The following is a 22038-nucleotide window of genomic DNA, read 5'->3' on the forward strand; positions in this document are numbered from 1 at the left end:
TACTAGAGATAGGTGTCGCACGGAGGCGAAGAAATATGGTGGTAGCGTGGCTTAGCCATGTAGTATGATGTAACTACACTGGGCTGCCGTGTTTCGTACTCTTCCGGTCTACTGTGGAGATGATTGGTTGATTTTATATCGCTGAATAATATAAAATATTATGAGTGCAGACGCTCCACCACGAGGTTCCTTACTCCTTCGTGGTCGTCGGGAATCTATGTTCTTCCACTATTTTTTTATGTGAGCTTTGTTCATCCTTTTGCCAACACACGGCAACTCGCAGAACAACGAGAAGCTTGCTTACTACGCCTTCTCCCTCGTCAATGCGTGCGTGGTGGCTCACAGCACGAGGAGAAACTTTTTCTTACAAGTGGTGGACGTGTAGTAGTTCATTTGCTATCAGATTGCTAGCAGTTCATTCGACTTCCGGAAGAGGCGAGAGCCAAGCGCAAGGTCACCTACTAAGGCTGGTCATAGTGGGAGTAACATAGGTAGTAACATAGCATAGTCCAAGACAAGTTTGCTTATGTGGCATGTATTTAATGAGGACAGATGTGTTTAGAGTAACATAATATGTTACTGCAACATAGCGCTTTCCAGTAGAGGATGAGTCTACAAGCTATGGCGGAGCCACATAAAAAGGATGAGGAGGGCTGAGTATTGTTCAACCTTGTTGGGGTGGGCCAATCCATCAAAAACACCCACTTTAGCAGAAAATCACTGCTACTATTCATATATTAGGCCTAAATCACATATGTTAGGGGGGCAGGGCCCTGGCTGGCACCCCTGTCTTCGCCACTGTCTACAAGGTAATAAATGAGGCCAACTAGTATGACACTACTACTATGTTACTTTGCATTATGGAGGTAGTAACTTAGACTAGTGTCATATGCATGACACTAGTATAAGTTACTCACCACTATGACCAGCCTAAGAGCATGGTTAATATTGTAGCCAGCTGATGGCTATAAGAAACTGCCATGTCATGTATAGCCATCATTTATAGTCACTCGTATAGTAGTGTGGGCTACAAGGTTGGCTATAACATTACTACTTTTTTCAACCTTCTCTCTTTCTCTTTCTTCACATTTATTCTATTTGTCTAGGAATCGGCATACAGCTATGCTCTTGCATGAGAGCCCACTCCCCTTAGACTACCCAAAGTGGAAGTAACATAGATTGTAACATCCCACATCTCAAGGCAAAACAGATGATGTGGCGAGTAATTAATGAGAAAAGAGAAGCATGTGGTAACATATCTAGTTACTGTAACATCACACATACCAAGACAAGATGAGTCTACAACCTAATAAATGAATTGTTGCATGACACCACACATACTCCCCACTATAGAGGTTGTACTCTAAGTTACTACCCATTGTGACTAGTCTTACTTTTTCATCACTCTCTCCTCCACATAGGCAAAAAATGCCATGTAAGCGGGCTATAGGCCCATTGTTATACTTGCAGGAGAGAGATGTGAAAAAGTAAGAGGAGTGGGCTCTCATGCAAGAGCCTAGCTATATACGCATTCCTAGGTAAATACAATAAATGTGAAGAAAGAGATGGAGAGAAGATGGAAAAAGTACTAATGTACTAATAGCCAACCTTATAGCCCACAGTATTGCATGAGTGCATATAGATGATGGTTGTAGATGACATGGCGGTTCCTTGTAGCCATCAGTTGGCTATATTATTAACCATGCTAACGCTAGTCATAGTGGGCAATAATTTAGACTAGTAACATATGCATGTTACTAGTTTATGTTACTATCATCATAGTGGGTAGTAACATAAATGTAGTGTCATGCAAGCCTTTATTTATTAGTATGTTGTGGACTCATTTTGCATTGGTGTGCGTTATGTTACGGTAACATATTATGTTACTACAAACACCTCTATACTCATTAACTCCATGCCACATAAGCATATATGTCTTGGGATGTGTTATGTTAAAAAAAACCTTCGATTAACATTTGTTCAAAAAACAACAAAAATGTCAAAAATTACAAAACAAAGACCTCGATATTAACTAGACGGATGGGTCACTGCAAAGGTTTATAATAAACCTTTGCAGTAACCCATCCCTCTAGTTAACATCGAGTCCACTTCCCATCCGGTCACCCATCTCATGAGTACACCAGCCTCAGCACAGTTAACTTGGGAGTTCTGTTAGATGATATATCGGTAGGGAAGTTGGTCCTTGCTGATATAGGATGCCTCTTCGTATCCTTTATGGTGTACCCGGATGACCGCATGTTGCCGCCCAATAGCCAATGCCACGTCCCCTGCGAATGTAGAACTTTCCCTCCCTCGAGCAAGTATAATAAGATTATGTAAGCAGACAGTAAGGGTTAAAAAATTATTTTTTTGCTGACATGGAGGGGAGAGAAGAGGAGAGAGAAGATGAGCCGGCTATAGAATAAGAGCCACCTACAACACGTTCGCCTATGTAGTATGTGAGAGTGGAAGGTGGGCCCCGTATTGATGAAATAGCACATCTTTGTATCTTACAATTATACTTGAAGGCTACAAGGTTGGCTATGGATGACGTGGCAATGTCATGTAGCCATCAGCTGGCTATACTATTAAGAGCATGGTTAATAGTATAGCCAGCTGCTGGCTATAAGCCATTGTCATGTCATCTATAGTCGATCTTATTAACATAGCGCACCTCAAGAAAATTTGGCTTTCATGGCATGTAGTTAATGAGAAGTGGTAACATAATATGTTACTGTAACATAGCGCTTGTCAAGACAAGATGAGTCTACAATCTAATAAATGAAGTCCTTTATGACACTAGTACTATATTACTTTGCACTATGAAGGTAGTAATTTAGACTAGTGTTATATGCATGACAGTAGTATAAGTTACTCCCCACTATGACCAGCCTATAGCGAGTATGTACAATAGTTGATTAGAAAAGTGTACTACTTTTTTATTATATGGCCCACCTTTCGCTCTCACAAAGTGCCTAGGAGCACGTGCTAGAGCTGGCTCTTCACCAAGATCCCGCTTACCTTCTCTCTCTTCTTTTCTTTCCTCCAAGTAAGAAAGAATATACTAGTTTATTTGTTATAGCCATCTGACTCAGCTCTATTGTACTTGCTCTAACCATGCTCTTAGCTGGTTCGCGCGTTTTCCTTGTTTTGAGCTGCCTGCCCACCTATAGAACCACCTCGCGCTGGCCAATTCCTCTCCAAACACCTAGGGAGGCGGTTGAACCGAACAAGTCTAACTTGTTTCTAGTAGGTACATTGACGTCGCATCGAAAGGGTGTGATAGCTGACTCTGGCAAAATAATTGACTAGTACCACGTTGGCATACATGAGCGTGGGGCCCAGACACATCAAAAGTTGTGCATTAATCTCCAAAAAGTTTTGACCATGTCCATGGCTACCATCCCGTGCTCGGTCATTCAATGTGTGCTTCTCGTCGTTCTGCGAGTTGATGGGACACATCAAAGTTAATACATATTTAGTACTCTCTCAGTCATTGAGTATGTGCACTATTCACATCCCATCGAGGAGTATAAATATTGCGTAGCACTAGGTGCCATCGTAGTGCACGACTCACTTACGCACTACTTATCTCCATTTTCTTGCATGACACGTGCACCTTGATGCTAGATGTCCCGTGTGTTGGCAAAAGGATGTGCAAAGCTCACATCAAAAAAAGAGTGGAAGAACATAGATTCCCGATGACCGAGAAGGAGCAACAAACCTCGTGGTGGAGCATCTGCACTCATAATATTTTATATTATTCAGCAAAATAAAATCAACCAATCATCTCCACAGTAGACCGGAAGAGTACGAAACACGGCAGCCTAGTGTAGTTACATAATACTACATGGCTAACCTAGCTCTAGTAATCCACAAGCCCGTATCGCTTCTTCCTCCTCATCTCTCTCAAAGTGCGGCAGGCTGGCGTTTTTGCCGTCTGTTGAGGTCGGTTAACTCATCACATGTTAGTGACTCTTGGGTGGGATAGTTTTTTTGGTGGGTTCGGGGCAACTTGCTCCAATTTAACCCTCATGTTTGGATACTTTAGGGCTATTTGAGCCCCAACTAGCTCAAACTAACTCTAACCCATGGATCCAAACATGGCTAAAGTTAGTCTCGGAAAATGCATTAAGCCCTATCTACATGGATAGACAGAGTACATGATACTAGCAAACACTCACCATTAGTAGTAGTTCATTGGTTGGTTTTGATTTTTGCTTCAGTTGATGTGCTCCTACCGTCCAATATTCACGTGTGGTTGTTTCTAGAAAAAAAAGGAGGTACTCCTAGTTATGTTACTCCCACTATGGCTAGCCTAAAGTTAGTAGGTGACCTTGCGCTTGGCTCTTCGCCTCTTTCGTAAGTCGAACAATAATTATGGTACTACAGTAGTACTTCTGGCAATCTGACACCAAATGAACTGTTGCACGTCAACCACTTGTAAGCAAAAGCTTCTCCTCGTGTTGTGATCCACCACAAACATGTTGGCGAGGGAGAAGGCATAGTAAGCAAGCTTCTCGTCGTTCTATGAGTTCACGGGACACATCAAAGTTATTTAGTATGTACTCTCTCCAAAAAAGGGCTGACCATGTCATCGCTACCATCCCGTGCTCCATCGTTGAGTACATGCACTATTCACGTGCCATCGAGGAGAAAAAAATATTATGGAGTACTAGGTGCCATCGAAGTGCATGACTCACTTACTCATTGCTTATCTGATTATCTCCATTTTCTTGCATGACACGTGCACCTTGATGCTAGATGTCTCGCGTGTTGGCAAAAGGATGAACAAAGCTCACGTAAAAAAGAGTGGAAGAACATAGATTCCCAACGACCGAGAAGGAGCAAGGAACCTCGCGGTGGAGTGTCTGCAAGGAACCTTGCATGTTTTCCTTTGTTTTTTGCCGCTTGCCCACCTATAAACAAATAAAAGAACATGAACTCTTCGCTAACCACTACAGACGATACGTCAGGATGCTAAGTTGAAGATTTTTATAGTTTATATTGATAACAACGCAAGAAGCCACACATGTACAGGACATATGTAGCCACGCATGTACACACGCCAACGCACTAACTCATGCCAATCCAACTCATGCACATACGCGCACAGCATGGAGCACACAACGAACGTACACAACACATGCATACACACACTCGGCCGTAGAATGCAGGTGAATAACACATGCATGTGCACACACTCAACTGCATGGAGGCGTGCGCCATCTGCAATGACGTCTGGTTCATCGTGCTACCGTGAAGCTCGCACACAACGGCGCCTACGCATCTATTGTAGCACCTCTTTGCCGTCATTGCTCAACGACTAGCCGGAGACGAAGATGACCGCAGCCTCGGCCTTAGAGCTAGCACCGATGGAAAAGCATGCACGTTGCACGCACACGAGCACGAGCACGTATGGAGTGCCCATGACGTGGTGCGTCCCCAGTCGCCTCTACTTCTTCTATGCACGTTGTCTATGAACGCGGCTGCATGCCTAATGATGATGTGGGTGAGAACTTCTAGGACTCAGATGATGACTAGGAAAATTATGAGGTGGTGTCTCCAACAGTGTTCATCGGCTCGCACCTCTTGCATCACGCTGGTTGAGCTTGGAGTCATTCACCTGGTACACGTGGCATCTCAGATATGGACACAAGGTGATGTACACCGTCAAGGTCCATGGTCAAGGGGGTCAAGGCAGACACGACCTCTCACTACGTCCGCCATTTGAAGTGGCGCACCGGCCCTTGGCGCCGCCCGCTGCACTCCCAGTTGTACCCGCCTCCTCGCCGCATTCAAAAACCTATGTTTAAACCCGCATGGAATGCGAGAAACCAACTCCGGCCACACACATCCGTTCAGGAGCAGGACGTCGACCAAGCTCCTCCTTCCACCATTTTGTCCACTATTTCAGCGACATCCAACGAGCAGGAAGAGCAATTCTCCGGCATAAAGCTGTCTGGGTGGTCCGCCGAGCCCGGCAGTTACGAGCGAGGCAGCTCCCTTCTCCATCTAGCTTGCCTAGCCCGTCGGAAATAGTTGCCGCACTTTGCCAGTGTGTTGTTCCACAGCTGGCCTCTCCAATTCAGCTCGAGGATGAGTGCCGACTTGCTCCAGGCTGGCTTATCAGGGAGAACGGTGGCATGGGCATCGTCGCTGCCCTCGACGTTGCCACATCGTACAATGCCTCTAGTGTCTACGACTGCGCCATCCACCCTCAAAGCGCGCTTAGCCGCGACATGTAGGAAGAGAAAGAAGCCGCTGTGAATGTCGATATGGTGACGGGCAGCACGTCCCCGCCCGTCGCCATCATCGAGGAGAAGTAGAACACGGGAGGCTGCTGCTGATTGTATCCCATGAAGGCCACCGCTGAGGCGATGCCGGCGAATAGAGTCGGTGTCTTGCACGATTCTTCTTCTGCCGGATGCTGGAGCAGGACAAAGAGATCGGGCGGCAACCATTTAGATTAGGTATTTTAATTCTTCCAGGCTGGTTGTAATGGGAGTATTATAAGTAGTATCATGCATGGCAACTAGTAGTACTCCCTCCATCTAGGTGTGGCTATGAATTATAAATAGTATCATGCATGCATGCATAAAGTACATGCATTGGTCAATTTTCTCTTAATACTAGCAAGCAATTATTTAATGCACCTTGAAATCTAAACTTGTGATGGGGAACAACCAAATTGATCCTTATAAAATGGAAGAACTAAGATTTTGAGATAAGCCCTATAAACCGGAAAGGAGGGAGTAGTAACATAGACTGGTGTCATATGCATGAAACTAGTGAGTATGGGAGCACATGATATTTTCCCGTCCGGGCCGATACCAAGTTGGCTTCTCACCTTCTTGGCCAACCAAAAGCTCCTCCCCCCTCCCGCGCGCGCTTCCCGCCCGGCGCTAGCTGAGCCTGTCGCTCCATATTGATGGCAAGTCAAGGCGACGCGACCTCTCACTGCTTCTGCCGTTGAAGCGTCACGCCTACCAAGGGCACCGCCCGCTGCACACCCAGCATTTCAGACTACATAGTGGAGAGTAACTTTAGAGCAAGTACTACAATTAAATGACATAAGAAGGCTATAAGGATTTAAATATAGTATTTGTGCTTAGTTGAAGGAGAGAGAAGAGGAAAGAGAAGAGAAGCGGGTTGTAAACTTGTAGCCGGTTGCAGCAAGAGCTCCAACATAATTTGTGAGACAAAAGGTGGGGCCACTATTAATGATATAGTATTATACTAAAGGGACTAACTATAGTACTAGCAGGCTATTAGGTTGGTTCTAGATGATGTGTCAACTTCATATAGCCGGATGTTAGCTATATTATTAACCATGATCTAAGTGTGGTGTGACTGGGACTAAAGTTTAGTCCCATACTGCTAGTTGGTGAGTGTGATTTGCACCACTTTATCATGGTAATAGGAAACCTAGACGCGCGCGCTTCGGGAATGAGCCTGTCCAAGGACAAAAGCTATGCACGTGGTCTATATTTTTGTTGGTTAGAAAATTTATTAAGTCATTAATTAATAATTAACGGATGCCTTATTACTCAGCCGTTTCTGATTCTTTTGGATAGTGGGGCTATTATTGACTTGGATGTGGGGTTTGGGCCAAAGGCCTACTACTATTATACTTGGTCTTACTTGCATGACCGACCTGACAGGCTCTACCCTAGCCGCCTTTGTATCATATGGTTTCGCACCGTTCCAGATCTTAGCGCCGCCACACAATTCTTCTCCATCCCTCCTTCCGGTGTGCACCGCGAGAAGGGATAGCAGTCCTCTGAACCCCATGTTTCGCGATCCTGTACGGGAGAGGGGTGGTCAGGTTTTTGGGGAGCACACTCCTGTGACTGCTGCTAGCGACGACTTCCTCAACAACATCCTTATTCCCCGACCTCGGTAACCTCTTCATCAATGACATGAGTGACAACATCAACCACAGCAGTTCTACTCCCGCTGTACAGTATGTGATTTTGTCCTCCTAGTTTAGTCCGCATCATTACTTTGATATTTGCAATTGTCGTCATGATCTATTTACTGTTGATTCGGATTAAATCTTATAGTAAATTGCTCATATATTCAACAATCCAATCCAAGAACCTGATTATAGGCAATTTACTCTGAGTGGTTTTCCTGCGCTTTTGAAGCCGCCTACTTTTCTGAGGGGAATATAAAAGGTGGCGCACAAGAGTAGTATATTGATTTCAGATCATGTACTGCTATGATGCCACTAAGGGTAAGCCTGAGGACGATCTTAATCCTACACAGCAAGAAGCTTTTGAGAACATGGATACCCTCTTCAAAACCGCCCTCCTGAGTGTTCTTGATGATTCCATTGTGGCTTCATATATGTCGTTTGACAGCAGCAAAGACATGTTGGCTGCGCTCGAGGCCACGTTTGCGGCCTCGAGCGCTGGCAACGAGTTGTACATCATGGAGCAATTCTGTGACTACAAGATGACTAATGAGCACTCTGTTGTTCAGCAGACTCATGAGATAAAGTCACTCTCTAAGGAACTTGAGTACTTTAAGTGTGTGTTGCCGGAAAAATTTGTTGCTGGGACCATCATTGCCAAGCTTCCACCTTCGTGGAATAATTTTGATACTTCTCTGAAAAACAAGAGACGTGAGTTTTCAGTTTCGGATCTCATTAGCACTCTTGATTTTGAAGAAAAGTCGAGATTAAAAGACACACATGATCGGGTCGCTAAGGGAGCTTCTAGTGCCCACATGGTACACGAGAAGAACTTCCAGCCCAACCAACCCCAAAACAACAAGAACAAATCTCAGGGGAAAGGCAAGTTTGATGCAAAGAACAAGCCGTCACATTCTACCAACTTCAAGAAGAATTCTCATAATGGTAAGGGATACAAACCTCAATTTTGGTAGCACCGCACAAAATTTATATGGCTGCATCGACCTGTTGTCAGCTAACCTCATGGTGCTCTAGGTATTCCTACATTCGTAACTAGGTACAATGACCACCGCAAGAGGAAATAAGCTTATTCATACGTTGACTAGCTGATTGCAGTGCGGAACGATCCTGTCATGTGTGGAGGAGCAAACAAGCAGTGCAGCTGAAGGTGGAAATCAACAAAGGGCTTATGAAATTATATATAATCTTCCTCACGCAGGTCAGTATCCCCTTCGTCCAAATGATCATGTTTTGTCATGCCGAGCTATTGATATGTGCTACTGTTTTGAAACACCGTTTAAGTATAGCTATTGTTTTCCTATCTTTTCAGATTTAGGACAATGAAGATGATTTTAGGGGAACTGCATAATATGGACTCTTGTTGAGTCATCTCTATTGCCTCATGTGTTTTCTGCAAATGTGTTAGCATCAGTTGCAAGATGAGGCAGCTAGCTAGTTGTGGAGTTGCCAACATGCTCAAAATGCTCGCAACATTGAGAAGAAACAAGCATGCCAAGGAAATTAATGCATGCGCAGGGAGGCCCATTGCTCAGAGAAGCATGAACCGATTTTCTTTATTTCCACACCTTCTCACAGCTTTGTATTGGTTATAGTATGGTGAATCATTGAGATGCATAAACATGATGAACATTTGTTCTTCTGAATGTTAGTATGCATACCATATCTTCTGAAGCTTAGTTTAATGTGAATGTTGACTAGCCTATGAACCTTCACAATCTAGTAAGTCTATTGTAGGCCTGTTATTTGACACCTCACTTTGCCACGTTGCACGACCAGTGTGAGTGTCTGCATCTAGTACTGCATCCTCTAATTTGGTGGATGCCAAGTTGAAAAAGGTTACCGATGAGTAGCCATAAGCTGAAGGCGTCTCTTTTTTTCTTTCGAGTGGGCAACAAGATGGAGAGTGTCTCGGGCTGCCTCTAGCACAAGGCCCTCCAGTATGAAACACGGGCAGCCGACTGGGCCGATAGAAAAGCCTATCCATCTTAAAGCCCATTATTTTGTTTTTTGCTAGGAGAAGCCCATATTTCTTGAAGAGGGCGTGATCCCAGAAAAACCCTCCTTCCTCCTCGCTTCCACTTATACTGCAGATCGCTCTCCCACTTTCGTCTCCCCCCAATTCCCCCTGCTACCCATCTTCCTCACTCATCCAGAAAAGCCCCGCTCACCTTCTTCATCACTCGTACAGAAAAATGCCCGCTCCCCTTCTTCCACTCCTATAGAAAACCCCATCCCTCCTTCTTCCCCACTCACACTACCACTAGGCTCGTCTCTGGCTACTCTACTCAAATCCGTGAGCTCGGCGCGACGCCCAAAAGGAAAATGGAGTCGGATGGCCCCAATGCCAAGAAGATGAGGCTCCCGCCGGTGGTGATGCCGGTTGTAGATCCCGCACCCGACAACACGGGGAGAAGCCGCGAGCCCCCCCCCCCACCGGAATCTGGGGAACCAGTAGGATATCTGGTGGACCGCATCAGCGATCTCCCGTATGTCATCTTTGAGGAGATCATCTCACTTCTCCCCACCAAGGATTGTTGCCGCATGATACGTCCATTTTGCATCATGCTTTTATATCGATATTTATTCCATTATGGGCTGTTATTTCATATTATGTCACAATACTTATGGCCACTCTCTCTTATTTTGCAAGGTTTACATAAGGAGGGAGAATGCCGGCAGCTGGAATTCTAGGCTGGAAAAGGAGCAAATATTAGAGACCTATTCTGCACAACTCCAAAAGTCCTGAAACTCCACGGAATGCCTTATAATAAATAATGAAAAATCCTCGCCAAAGATGAAGACCAGGGGGCCCACACCCTGACCACGAGGGTGGGGGGCACCCCCTAGGGCGCGCCCCCTACCTCGTGGGCCCCCTGGTGGCTCTCCGATGACCATCTTCTGCTATATGAAGTCTTTCATCGAGAAAAAAACCAGAAGCAACCTTTCGGGACGAAACTCCGCCGCCACGAGGCGGAACCAATCTAGGGATTCGGCAGCGCTGTTCTGCTGGGGAAACTTCCCTCCCAGAGGGGGAAATCATCGCCATCGTCATCACCAACGCTCCTCTCATCGGGATATGGCAATCTCCATCAACATCTTCATCAACACCATCTCCTCTCAAAACCCTAGTTCATCTCTTGTATCCAATTCTTGTCTCCAAGTCCGGGATTAGTGATAGTAGGTTGCTAGTAGTGTTAATTACTCCTTGTAGTTGATGCTAGTTGGTTTAATTAGTGGAAGATCATATGTTCAGATCCTTTATGCATATTATTACCCCTCTGATTATGAACATGAATATGCTTTGTGAGTAGTTACGTTTGTTCCTGAGGACAAGGGAGAATTCTTGCTATTAGTAGTCATGTGAATTTGGTATTCGTTCGATATTTTGATGAGATGCATGTTGTCTAGCCTCTAGTGGTGTTATGTGAACGACGACTACATAACACTTCACCATTATTTGGGCCTAGAGGAAGGCATTAGGAAGTAATAAGTAGATGATGGGTTGCTAGAGTGACAGAAGCTTAAGCCCTAGTTTATGCGTTGCTTCATAAGGGGCTGATTCGGATCGATATGTTTCATGCTATGGTTAGGTTTACCTTAATACTTTTGTTGTAGTTGCGGATGCTTGCAATAGAGGTTAATCATAAGTAGGATGCTTGTCCAAGGAAGGACAATACCCAAGCACCGGTCCACCCACATGTCAAATTATCAAAGTACCGAACGCGGATCATATGAACGTGATGAAAACTAGCTTGACGATATTCCCATGTGTCCTCGAGAGCGCTTTTCCTTATATAAGAGTTTTTCCAGGCTTGTCCTTTTCTACAAAAAGGATTGGGCCACCTTGCTGCACTTTATTTACTTTTGTTACTTGTTGCTCGTTACAAATTATCTTATCACAAAACTATGTGTTACCACTTATTTCAGTACTTGCAGAGAATACCTTGCTGAAAACCGCTTATCATTTCCTTCTGCTCCTCGTTGGGTTCGACACTCTTACTTATCGAAAGGACTATAATATATCCCCTATACTTGTGTAGCGCCCCGAGACCGATGTGCCAGGTGTCTTCCAGTTATTCGCTGTTGTTGCCTTGTCATTTGCTTGCGTGTCATGCTTTTCATATCATGTCATCATGTGCATCGCATTTGCATACATGTTCGTCGCATGCATCCGAGCATTTTCCCCATTGTCTGTTTTGCATTCCGGCACTCCTATGTCCTCCAGCGTCCCCTTTTGCCTCTTTTCGTGTGCGGGTGTTAAACATTCTCGGATTGAACCGAGACTTGCCAAGCGGCCTTGGTTTACTACCGGTAGACCGCCTGTCAAGTTTCGTGCCATTTGGACTTCGTTTGATACTCCAACGGTTAACCGAGGAACCGTAAGGGCCTCGTGTGTGTTGCAGCCCAACACCTCTTCAAAGTGGCCCAAAACCCACCTAAACCCCCTCCATCAACTTGGTCGTTTGATCACGATCGTGTGGCCGAAAACCGCACCTCATTTGGACTCTCCTAGCTCTCTCTACATATAAATAGGTGCCTCCCCCTCCATTTTCGCGGATGAACCCTAAATCCCCCCCCCCCCCGCGCGCCGCGCCAGACGCGTCCAGCCGCCGCCCCATCCAATACTGTCGCGCCAAGTGTCAGCCACGCCTCCCCCGCTGCCGCGGCCCGCCAGGGCCCGTATCGGGCCCTCCCGGCCCGGGACGCCGCCGCCGCCGCCCGCGGGCACCCGAGCCTCACGCCACCGCCCGCCTTCAGCGCCGGCCACCGCGCCACCCGCAGCCGCTTCACCTCTGCCACGAGCTCGCCGTGCCATGCCGCCGCCGCGGAGCGCCTCCGCCGCCTCATGGCTCGCCGACCGCCCTCGCCCGTCGTCGCCCCGGCCACCTCCGTCCTCCCGCGCCGCCTCCCCGTCGTCGCCGGAGCTCGCCGGAGCTCCACTCCGGCCGGCGTCTTCCTCCACTCCAGCGAGATCCCGGAGGGTGGACTAGATCGACCAACCCCCTGATCCGAACAGCCTCCCTGCGCCCCCGGATCCTCTCATGCCGCACCACCTCGTCCCGCGTTGACTTCTCGCGAGGGTAAAATTCCACCAAGTCCCCAGTATTTTTAGCGTTTTTCATCGCATCATAACTTTGCATCCGTGGCTCCGTTTTGGCCGTGTAGCATATCAAATTGTTCGTCTCGATGTGATCTTCATTTAATTTCATTGCACCATGTTCATTTGAGTTCATCTTGATGCCCTAAATGCTGTTGCAAGAGTGCTATGCAATGTTAGTTTCAGATTCATATCAGTAATTGGTCATTTGTCATTTTTGCCACGATTAATGTGTGCCTCCTATGAACTTGAGCCCTTCATGTGTTTTGAAGTATGCCATGCCATATTTATAGGGGTGTATGCCATGTATTTTTGTGGTCTATGTGGTGACTAGCACAAGCATGCAAAGTAGCTCTCGTGATGTTGCTGATTTCAGGGACTTAAAATTTCACTAAGTCCTTTTCCTGCTGATATTTTTATGCCATGCATTAATGTTGCTACAGAGTGATCCATGCCCATTTTGAGCATTTCAGTAAGGATGATTTTGAGATATTGTTATGCTCTATCGATCCATGTCTTTGTTTGCAATTATGGAGCACCCTAGCTTGACTCAATCGAGCTCTACTTTTGCTATAAAATGTTCCTGGCAGAATGTTTACATGTTAAGCATTTTTGCCGAGGTTGTTATAGTTTATCCATGCATGCTATGAGGTTGTTATTGCCATGTTTAGCTTATATGCCATGTCTACTTGTTGGGTGTATGCTTAGTTTATCATGCAATGCCTTGTGGTGAGTGCATCGAGCTCGTAAACATGCCTACTTAATATCTGTTTTGCCTGAATCTGTTAATGATAATTGCTATGTTCACATGGTTGCCATTGTATTTTCTGATCCCTTTTGGCTTATGGTCAGTAAGGGACTTTTGTTGTATGCTTTGAGTAGCTTCATGCCATGCCTTGCTTTGCCATGATATGTTCATGTAGCATGTTGTTATCTTGCTCTAAACATTGCTTCCTGATGTTAAATTCCTGCCATGTTATTTTCACTAAGTCTGTAACCTGTTATCTTTTGCACTTTTGCCATGCTTGTTTGAACCTGCTATTGATTGAATTAGCCGTAGCTCAGTGTTCATCTTTTGTCAAGCATCTTGAGTGGATCACTACCATGTGCTTTGTTGTTATGTTAGAGTGTTGTAGCTTGTTGTTCTTGTTGCATTCAGATGGCCTCGTGCTGTTAATCGGAGTTCGGTGCCATATTTGTTTTGCTTGCCATTTCCAAACCGTGCTTCCGATTGCGGTGATCTTTATATCGATTTTGACCGAAATTAACCCATCTTTCCAGTGGAACTCTTGGTTTTCCAAATTGAGGCCATGTTCAATCTTTCCTTTCTGGAGCATGCATATGCATTGCATATCACATCCCGCATATCATGCCATGTTTTGCATCATGTTGCTTGTGCATTGCACGTGGTTGATTGTGTCTCCCTTTGCTTGTGTTCTTGCTTTGGGTAGAGCCAGGAGACGAGTCCGTGTTCTAGGAACCCGTTGAGTACATTTGCGAGGATCAAGTTTTCATCTTCTCGGAGAACTTTGCAGGCAAGATGACCATACCCTCGAAATCACTTCTATCTTTGCTTGCTAGATGCTCGCTCTATTGCTATGCCCATGCTATGATACCTACCACTTTCTTATCATGCCTCCCATATTGCCATGTCAAACCTCTAACCCACCTTTGTCCTAGAAAATCGTTGTTTGGCTATGTTACCGCTTTGCTCATCCCCTCTTATAGCGTTGCTAGTTGCAGGTGAATATTGGAGTTTGTTCCTTGTTGGAACATGGATATTTGTTGGGATATCACAATATCTCTTATTTACTTAATGCACCTATATACTTGGTAAAGGATGGAAGGCTCGGCCTTATGCCTGGTGTTTTGTTCCACTCTTGCCGCCCTAGTTTCCGTCATACCGGTGTTATGTTCCTTGATTTTGCGTTCCTTACGCGGTTGGGTTATAATGGGAACCCCTTGACAGTTTGCCTTGAATAAAACTCCTCCAACAAAGCCCGACCTTGGTTTTACCATTTGCCACCTAAGCCTTTTTCCCTTGGGTTCTGCAGAGTCAAGGGTCATCTTTATTTTAAACCCCCCGGGCTAGTGCTCCTCTGAGTGTTGGTCCAAACTATAGCACCGTGCAGGGCCATCCCTGGGCAACTTGGGTTACGTCGGCTCCTGTATGCTTAGCTTATCCGGTGTGCCCTGAGAACGAGATATGTGCAGCTCCTATCGGGATTTGTCGGCACAGCAGGTGGTCTTGCTGGTCTTGTTTTACCATCATCGAAATGTCTTGTAACCGGGATTACGAGTCTGATCGGGTCGTCCTGGGAGAAGGAATATCCTTCGTTGACCGTGAGAGCTTGTGATGGGATAAGTTGGGACACCCCTATAGGGTTTTGAACTTTCGAAAGCCGTGCCTGCGGTTATGGGCAGATGGGAATTTGTTAATGTCCGGTTGTAGAAAACCTGAAACATAACTTAATTAAAAATGGATCAACCGTGTGTGTAGCCGTGATGGTCTCTTCTCGGCGGGGTCCGGGAAGTGAACACGGTGTTGAAGTAATCCTTGAACGTAAGTAGTCTTGGATCACTTCTTGATCATAGTTTCTTGACCGTGCCTTGTCTTCTCTTCTCGTTCTCATTTGCGTATGTTATCCACCATATATGCTAGTGCTTGCTGCAGCTCCACCTCATACCTTATCCTACCCATAAGCATAAATAGTCTTGATCGCGAGGGTGTGAGATTGCTGAGTCCCCGTGACTCACGGTTTACTTCCAAAACCACATTGCAGGTGTCGATGATACCGTGCAGTTGACGCAGCCGAGCTCAAGGAGGAGCTCGATGAAGATCATGTTCGTGGTGTTGTTTCGTTTCTGTCGATCAGTAGTGGAGCCCAGTTGGGGCGATCGGGAACTTTGTTGCATTTGGGGTTGTTCTTTATTTTGGTTCCGTAGTCGGACCTTGCTTGTATCTGGATGATGTAATGCTTTATTCATGTATTGTTTGAAGTGGCGATTATAAGCCAACTCTGTACCTCTTTCTTATTCAGTATATGGAATGTGTAAAGATTACCCCTCTTGCGACATTGCCTACAATGCGGTTATGCCTCTAAGTTGTGCTCCAACACGTGGGAGATATAGTCGCATTGTGGGTGTTACAACTTGTGGCTCATCAAGACTCTTTTCTGGCACCGTTGCCGGGGAGTGAAGCGCCTTTGGTAGGTGGAATTTGGTAAGGAAAAATTTATATAGTGTGCTGAAATTTACTGTCACTTGTTACTATGGAAAGTAATCCTCTGAGGGGCTTGTTCGGGGTATCTTCACCCCGACTAGTAGAGCAAAGAGTTGCTCCTCAACCTACTGAACCTATTGAAAATGGAATTTCTTATGAGTATCCTTCGGTTATGATAAAAAACTACTAGCTAATGCTTTTATAGGAGATGGAACAAAGCATCCTGATGAACACCTAATATATGTGGATGGAAGTTTGTGGATTATTTAAGCTTGCAGGTATACCCGATGATGTTGCTAAGAAGATGGTCTTCCCTTTATATTTGAAGGGAGACGCACTGACATGGTATAGGCTATGTGATGATATGAGATCATGGAACTATAGAAGATTGAAATTGGAATTTCATCAAAAGTATTACCCTATGCATCTTGTTCATCGTGACCGCAATTATATATATAATTTTTGTCCTCGTGAAAGCACAAGTGCTCCCTAGGTGGTTTTGGTAATTAATGACAACACATCTCTTGTTGGACTAACACTTTTACCTAGTATGTTTCAGATAAGTTCAACAATGAAGTGGCATGGACTAGAGGATGTGGAACCCCTTCAAAATGCTAAGGACAAAGGATTGGCTCAAGCTCCAAGCTCAAGACTCCACATTTTGTATTTTAGTGATCCAAGATCACATTGAGTCTATAGGAAAGCCAATACTATTAAGAAGGCATGAGGTGTTGCTTAATGGCTTGCTTGCTCAAAGTGCTTAGTGATATGCTCCAAAGCCCTCAACCACTTTCTCACTTCCAAATATGTCCTAAACCAAAAGTCAAACTCGGCCCCACCAATTCTTTCTATCCGGAGCCACCGAGTTCAGTTGACATAGCCACTACCAGAGACCCTAATCAGTTCGGTCTCACCGAGATGGGCTTGCAAACTCTCTGTTACCTATTGCAATATTTTCGGCCTCACCGAGATATGCAATCGGCCCCACCAAGTTTTCTCGGACAACTCTCTGTTTCACTTATTACCCAAATCGGTCCCACCGAGTTTGAGTAATCGGGCAAACCGAGTTTTGTATTTACACTAACCCTAGCACATCAGTTCCACTGAGTTGATCCAGTCGGTCCCACCGAAAAACCCTAACGGTCACTAGGTTTGCTAAATCTGTCCGACCGAGTCTCTCAATTCGGTCCACCGAGATTGATAAATTGTGCGTAACAGTTAGATTTTGTGTGGAGGCTATATATACCCCTCCACCCACTCTTCATTTGAAGAGAGAGACATCATAACATACCTACACTTCCAATACACATTTTCTGAGAGAGAACCACCTACACTTGTGTTAAGACCGAGGGAGTCCTGGATTAGGGGATCTCCGGACATCCGGACTCTATCCTTTGGCCGGACTATTGGACTATGAAGATACAAGATTGAAGACTTCGTCTCGTCCCCGGATGGTACTCTACTTGGCGTGGAAGGCAAGCTAGACAATACGGATATGTATATCTCCTCCTTTGTAATCGACCTTGTGTAACCCTAGCCCCCTCCGGTGTCTATATAAACTGAAGGGTTTTAGTCTGTAGGACAATATACAATCATACCATAGGCTAGCTTCTAGGGTTTAGCCTCTCCGATCTCGTGGTACATCAACTCATGTAATACTCATATCATCAAGAATAAATCAAGCAGGACGTAGGGTTTTACCTCCATCAAGAGGGCCCGAACCTGGGTAAAACATCGTGTCCCCTGCCTCATGTTACCATCCGCCTTAGACGCACAGTTCGGGACCTCCTACCCGAGATCCGCCGGTTTTGACACCGACATTGGTGCTTTCATTGAGAGTTCCTCTGTGCCGTCGCCGTTAGGCCTGATGGCTCCTACGATCATCGATGGCGATGCAGTCCAGGGTGAGACTTTTCTCCCCGGACAGATCTTTGTGTTCGGCGGCTTCGCACTGCGGGCCAACTCGCTCGGCCATCAAGAGCAGATCGAAAGTTACGCCCCTGGCCACCAGGTTAGGTTTGGAAGCTTAAATTACACAGCTGATGCCCGTGGAGACTTGATCTTCAACGGATTCGAGCCCCGGCCTTGTGCGCCACGCAGTCACGATGGGTACGATTTAGCTCTGCCATCGGACCGTATTCAGGAGATCGCACTGGTAGCCGCTCCGAGCCTCAATTCGGAGCTAGTTGCGCCATCCATAGACGGGTGGATAGACCCCGTCGCGAAGGCCGTATCCTCAGCGGCGATCGAGCCGAATATTGACCTTACCCTTCACGAGAGCCGTGTTGTCAAACTGCCGGATCCTTCTCCGGCCATGGACTCCGAAACGCCTGCGCCCGTTCCTATTGAATCCGATTGGGCGCCGATCATGGAGTTTACCTCCGCGGATATTTCTCAGCACTCGCCCTTCGGCGACGTATTGAACTCATTAAGGTCTCTCTCCTTGTCAGCAGGATCCTGGCCAAACTATGTCCGGCAGGATTGGGATGCGGATGACGAAGAAATTCTCCACCCACTAACCACCCACTTTGTAGACACTGTCGACGATTTAACCGACATGCTCGACTTCGACTCCGAAGACATCGACGGTATGGACGACGATGCAGGAGATGAACATGAACCATTGCCCTGTTCATCACATGACGTATACATGGTGGACACACCAAAAGAAAACGACGACGAGGAACGAAAGGACGCAACAAAGGGTTGTCCCCTCGCGAAGCAGTCAAAGCGGCGGTGTAAGCGCCGCCCCAAATCCTGCCTCGACAGAAACAACGATCATATAGACCGAGCGTTAGAGCAGGGTGAACAATCGCCGGACCACGGCAACATGGAGAATCAAACGAAACAACCCGACTCCGTTAAAGATAATAATCCAGGCGACATCACATCAGACAGACACCCGGGACAATAGAATGCCCATCAAAGGCTTGTTGCCACCGGAAGGAGACTAAAAAAGCAGAAGCAAAGGCTCAAGGCTGCGCAAGACACACTCAGAATCAGATGGAGTAAAGTACTCAACACAGCGGCGAAGTACGGAGGTAACCGCCACACCAAGAGCTACCCGAAGCGGAAGTTGCTACCTAAATTCGATGAGGAGGCCTTAGATCCCCCGCAACAAAAAATTAAAATGGCCATCCGGTCGGATAGACGACCTCACGGCCAGCATAGAGCGGCGAACAACGCCGCACATGAGCCAATACGCGATCCACGCGAGGGCTCGCATCAAAAGGACGGTGCAACCAGATCCATTTATGGACCACGCAAGCGCGCTCCGGCATATGATGCAACACAACAAACATCCGAACACCACGGTACACCCAGATACATGGGTGTCGCACACCCCCTATGTTTCACCGATGAGGTGCTGGACCATGAATTTCCAGATGGACTAAAACCCGTAAACATAGAGGCATACGACGGAACAACAGACCCTGGGGTCTGGATTGAGGACTATATCCTCCATATCCATATGGCTCGAGGAGATGATCTCCACGCCATCAAGTACTTACCCCTCAAGCTCAAAGGGCCAGCTCGGCATTGGCTTAAAAGCATCCCCGAAAGCTCCATTGGAAGCTGGGAAGAGCTCGAAGACGCTTTTCGGGCGAATTTTCAAGGGACTTATGTCCGACCTCCGGATGCGGACGATTTGAGTCATATAACTCAACAGCCTGGAGAGTCAGCCCGAAAGTTTTGGAATAGGTTTCTTACTAAAAAGAACCAAATAGTCGACTGTCCGGACGCCAAAGCCTTGGCAGCCTTTAAGCACAGCGTCCGAGACGAATGGCTCGCCAGACACCTCGGCCAAGAAAAGCCGAGAACAATGGCAGCATTAACAAGCCTCATGACCCGCTTTTGCGCGGGCGAGGACAGCTGGCTAGCCTGATGCAGCACCAGCGACCCAAGTACATCCGAAGATAGAGATGGAAATAGGTTAGTCCCAAAAATAGGCATAAAACAGCAAATCTGGGTTGGGCCTCCGGTTAATAGGTTAGTCCCAAAAATAATATAAAAGTGGATAATAAAGCCCAATATTGCCTAAAATAGTAGATAATATAGCATGGAGCAATCAAAAATTATAGATATGTTGGAGACGTATCAAGCAGCCCCAAGCTTAATTTCTGCTCGTCCTCGAGTAGGTAAATGATAAAAAAGAATTTTTGAGGTGGAATGCTACCTAGCATAATTCTCAATGTAATTCTTCTTAATTGTGGCATGAATATTCAGATCCATAAGATTCAAGATAAAAGTTCATATTGACATAAAAACAATAATACTTCAAGCATACTAACTAAGCAATTATGTCTTCTCAAAATAACATGGCCAAAGAAAGTTATCCCTACAAAATCATATAGTCTGGCTATGCTCCATCTTCACCACACAAAATATTTAAATCATGCACAACCCCGATGACAAGCCAAGCAATTGTTTCATACTTTTGATGTTCTCAAACTTTTTCAATCTTCACGCAATACATGAGAGTGAGCCATGGATATAGCACTATAGGTGGAATAGAATGGTGGTTGTGGAGAAGACAAAAAGAGGGGAAGATAGTCTCACATCAACTAGGCGTATCAACAGGCTATGGAGATGCCCATCAATAGATATCAATGTGAGTGAGTAGGGATTGCCACGCAACGGATGCACTAGAGCGATAAGTGTATGAAAGCTCAACAAGAGAAACTAGTGGGTGTGCATCCAACTTTCTTGCTCATGAATACCTAGGGCATTTTGAGGAAGCCCATCATTGGAATATACAAGCCAAGTTCTATAATGAAAGATTCCCACTAGTATATGAAAGTGACAACATAGGAGACTCTCTATCATGAAGATCATGGTGCTACTTTGAAGCACAAGTGTGGTACAAGGATAGTAGCATTGCCCCTTCTCTCTTTTTCTCTCATTTTTTTATTTATTTTTATTTTTTTTTTCATTTGGGCCTTTCTCTTTTTATGGCCTCTTTTCTTTCTCTTTTTTATATTTGGGCTTCTTTGGCCTCTTTTATTTATTTATTTTCATCTGGAGTCTCATCCCGACTTGTGGGGGAATTATAGTCTCCATCATCCTTTCCTCACTGGGACAATGCTCTAATAACGATAATCATCACAATTTTATTTTTCTTACAACTCAAGAATTACAACTCGATACTTAGAACAAGATATGACTCTATATGAATTCCTCCGGCGGTGTACCGGGATGTGCGATGACTCATGAGTGACAGGTATGAAAGAATTATGAACTGTGGCTTTGCCACAAATACGATGTCAACTACATGATCATGCTAAGCAATATGACAATGATGGAGCGTGTCATAGGAACGGTCGAAAGTTGCATGGCAATATATCTCAGAATGGCTATGGAAATGCCATAATAGGTAGGTATGGTGGCTGTTTTGAGGAAGGTATATGGTGGGTGTATGATACCGGCGAAAGGTGTGCCGTATTAGAGAGGCTAGCAAAGGTGGAAGGGTGAGAGTGCGTATAATCCATGGACTCAACATTAGTCATAAAGAACTCATATACTTATTGCAAAAATCTAGAAGTTATCAAAGCAAAGTATTATGCGCATGCTCCTAGGGGGATAGATTGGTAGGAAAAGACCATCGCTCGTCCCCGACCGCCACTCATAAGGAAGACAATTGATAAATAAATCATGCTCCGACTTCATCACATAACGGTTCACCATACGTGCATGCTACAGGAATCACAAACTTCAACACAAGTATTTCTCAAATACATAACCACTCAACTAGCATGACTCTAATATCACCATCTCCAT

Source organism: Triticum aestivum, chromosome 1A (genome assembly GCF_018294505.1).
Source record: "Triticum aestivum cultivar Chinese Spring chromosome 1A, IWGSC CS RefSeq v2.1, whole genome shotgun sequence".
Taxonomy (NCBI): domain Eukaryota; kingdom Viridiplantae; phylum Streptophyta; class Magnoliopsida; order Poales; family Poaceae; genus Triticum; species Triticum aestivum.